Source organism: Alligator sinensis, unplaced genomic scaffold (assembly GCF_000455745.1).
Source record: "Alligator sinensis unplaced genomic scaffold, ASM45574v1 scaffold119_2, whole genome shotgun sequence".
Classification (NCBI taxonomy): Eukaryota; Metazoa; Chordata; order Crocodylia; family Alligatoridae; genus Alligator; species Alligator sinensis.
In genome coordinates, this window is record NW_005842242.1 from 170,489 (window position 1) to 174,334 (window position 3,846).

The window sequence follows — 3,846 nt, forward strand, 5'->3', positions numbered from 1 at the left end:
AGCGGAAGTGACGCGCGATCGGCGCGCGCACGCGACACAAACGGGGCGGGGCCGGGTGGGGCTAAGAGCGCGGGGCGGGGCCAGGAGAACGGGGGCGGGGAAAGCGGAAAGCAGAGCCGTAGATCGGGTGCAGAAAGCAAAAACAGGAGATTGGGGAGGGGACCAGTGGAGTGGGGCTCGGAGCAAAAAGCAGAGCTGTGCATCAGGCAGGAAGGAGAAAGTAGGGCATCAAGTCGGGCAGGGAGCAGAGCATCAGGTCAGGCAGGGAGCAGAAAGCAGGGCAGTGGATTGAAGCAGAAAGCCTAGCTGTGGATCAGGCAGGGAGCAGAAAATAGGGCAGTGGATTGGAGCAGAAAGCAGAGCATCAGGTCGAGCAGGAACCGGAAAGCAGAGCAGTGGTTGGAACGGAGCGGGAAGCGGAGCAGCAGAACGGGCGTGGAGCGGAAGGCAGAGCAGCAGGTCAGGCGAGGGGAGGGCATTGGCGTGACGCAGGGGGTGGTTAATTTGCAGCAGGCCTGGCACATGGGGTGGCCCTGCTGTTCTGTGGTCTGAAGATGGGGAGGTAAGGCCGGTTCCCGGAAGATGGCCGGAAGGACGGCGCAGACGCTCACAGGTGCGAAGCCCGTGTTCGGGGTGTGCTCTGAGCAGGCGGAAAGCCTCTCCCTCAGTCTGCGTGGAAACCTGCGCTGCACCTGTTTGTAGTAAAGATCTCATTGCTGTTAACACTTTTTCAAACAAGTTGGTCCTTCCTCAGGCAAACGGCACTTGTGAAATCAGTGGAGCTGCTTGCATGAATAAAGATACACGAGACCGGGCCTAGTCTTTTTGTTCTCAGTTTTTCTTTTCTCTGTTGGCCCCTTGACGAACGTTGTATTTTTATTTCTCTCTTCTGAACTCTGAAGCCGATCACTTAGAGCAACAAAGATGGTTGGTGCTTAATTGAACTGTGCAGGCTGCATTATGAGAAGCAGTAGGTTAAATTCAACATGACATAAGCTGAGGTCAACTCTAACAAGAAAAGACGATTCTAAAGCTTCTTGGCTTATTTGGATCCTTTAAAAATAATCTGTCTCATCTCTGTTTAGAGGATAGTATCCCTCCTATCGGGGGAAACTTACTCTTCTACATTTAAGATCACGTGTCCTCACTACAGCAGTATGACTCATGCAGCCTGTATCTTTTGATCAATAGGACTGCATGAAGTGGTGAGATCAGGATGTCGTGCAATGAGGAGGATGGACATTGCAGTCCTTGAATTGGATATTCAGGGTTTTTACTAATTTGATGACAGCTTCAACATACACTAGTTTAGTGATTTTTAGAAATGTGTAGAGGTGAAGTCTATCATGTTGATCAGGGGTGACCAACCTGCAATACGTGTCTCACAGCTGACACAGGCAGCCCCTGTGTGGCACACAGCAGGCTGGGGAAGGAGCAAGGAATGTGGGGACAGACAGGGCGTGGATTAGAAAGCAGAGCACCAGATTGGGCAGGGAGCATGGGGCACGGAGAAGCAAGCAAAGCAACAGATTAAGCAGGGGAAGGGTATTGGAGTGGCATGCGTGGCACACTTGCCAAAAAGGTTGGCCCCTACTGTTTTAGACAGAGTTCTTAGACACCGGCATAGGGGCATCCCTGTCTCACTTTCCTCCCAGTTTCATCTACAATTCTGGAACTCCCCAGGTGCATCTACACATTCATTAATGCGCTTTTGCTACTGAGCATTAAGTTTTGTACCTCTAATATGAGATACTACATAAAGGCACATTAGGCTGCCTTAATGCATTGGAGCAAAAGTGAACACCTTTTCAGTGATGCTTAATGCTCAGTTGACTAATTCTACTGCACATTAGTATATTAGCGCTGTTTCTGCCCTGACGCTTTAATGCTCAGTAGAACAGGCACGTTAAAGCCCCCTGAGACCTACTAGTAATCCAGGTACTTCCGCTCCTCTTATTTACACAGTAATATAGCAAGAGAGTAAAACAGGTTTTAAAGAGAATGCTCTAATAGATAATGCAAGAAAAGGAGTAATGAGAGGGTTTTGGTTTTAATTGTTACTTTAATGCCAATGAAAAGTGGCACAGCACTGGATACATGTCTGTTCTCTTGGAAATCCTAGTAAACACAACAGATGAAAATAGACTCTACAACTTAACAAACCATTTTCAGAATTTTGCAAGTGGCCTCTTTCAGTCGAGCCTTTTTCAAACTGATTGTCTGTTAAGCTGCTGTTTTCCAATAAAAAAAGGTACTGAATATTTCTCTTAGGGATGTGGTGGGGAGGATGTCAAGATCTAGTCTAATGATTTCATAATGAGCTGGCTGACACTGTCACTAGAAGAGTGCCCTGGTTCACATCCTAAATACATCATATAAAAAAAAACAACCCCACACTTTCAACAGTAGGTGACCTTCATAACATCCTTCAGACAGTAATACAGACTGAACGTCTCCAGGCAAACAACGTTAGACTTTCAAACCTAACCGTTCTGTTCGTGAGCAAGTCAGGGTTGACATAGCTATATGGATGCTTACAGACTCAGACTAATGTGTCTATAGCAGCATGTAATTGTGCAGCTTCTGTATGTGCAATAGAGCTTGCACACTTCGAAGAAATTGCATATCTGTGTGTACATGTTTATTCTAGTCAAGACTGCAAGAACTGCCTGTTCAGGCTAAAATTACCTGACACTTCCCATTATCCAACCCTATTTTCAGTAGCTTACAACTTTGTTAGTCCTGTTTTCCACATCAGGGTGTCTCTCAAGCTGATTTCCACACACCTTTCCCTCCCGCCTCCTCCCCCCCCCGGGGCCAAAGTTTCAGCCAAAACCAAATTAATCTGGTATACAGCTGGCACAAACATTTTGATGCCCTTTTCTTTAACAGCCCCATGCTATGGAGTAAGGTTTTTAAATGTAATAAAGGCTATGTGTTTTGCTGCACCTCTGGTAAGTTGATGTCTTTGAAAAATTGAGTTTGTGCTCAGACAAACTTGTATTTTACCAGTCGCAGTCTGTCTAAATTCCCTCCAGACCGTGCTGTAGCCTAGATCTGAGGACTTTTTCTGCTAGCGCAACCTTAGCCCACGGTGAGGTCCTGACAACAAGAAGTTAAAAAATGGAAACTATATCTCCTGTGCTAGCAGTGACCCCATGTTGAGCAAAAACAATATTGGGGCGGAGAGTTGCATGATAAAAGGCACTGTACATGAGCTGGACTGGAAGTAGACAGGAAGTGGATTCAGTGGGGGCAGGGTAATAGGGGAACAGGAACCAGAGGTTGTAGCAATGTGGGACCTAGGCACCTAAGTCTTTTTGTAGACTTAGCTCATGTGTCCTGTGTGCTGCGCACTATTTAATCTGAATCTGATGTTGTTCTGCAAGAGGCAGAATGGCACTCCATCCCAAATGTTTTGTTCTGCTACTGTAACCCACATCTGCATGTCCATACTGGTAATGCCCTTTTTACTCCTGCTAAATGAAGCTCCATCTGAGGTTCCACCTGAAGATAAGTAAAGGGCTAAGGATTTTTAAGGCATATTGCCTTGGCAGCATTGCCACTAAGAGGATTTTGTTTCAGTAAGTGTCTGTTAGCATCTCACATTGCTATGACCTGGTTGACTGAGGGCTGTTTATATTTATCTTTGGTTTTTTGCTCTCTTTGGAAGCACTAATTTTCCATGACTTTTATTGGCTTAAGTCTTCACTGCCCCCTGAATAAAGGATGGACCAGAGTTGTGAGTGATAATCAACCAAAAGTAGGGAACAAAGGAGAGTGGCTTGCTCTGTGCAGTGTCACTGACAGTTAAGGCCCAACATGCAGGTCTTGGGGAGTTCAGCC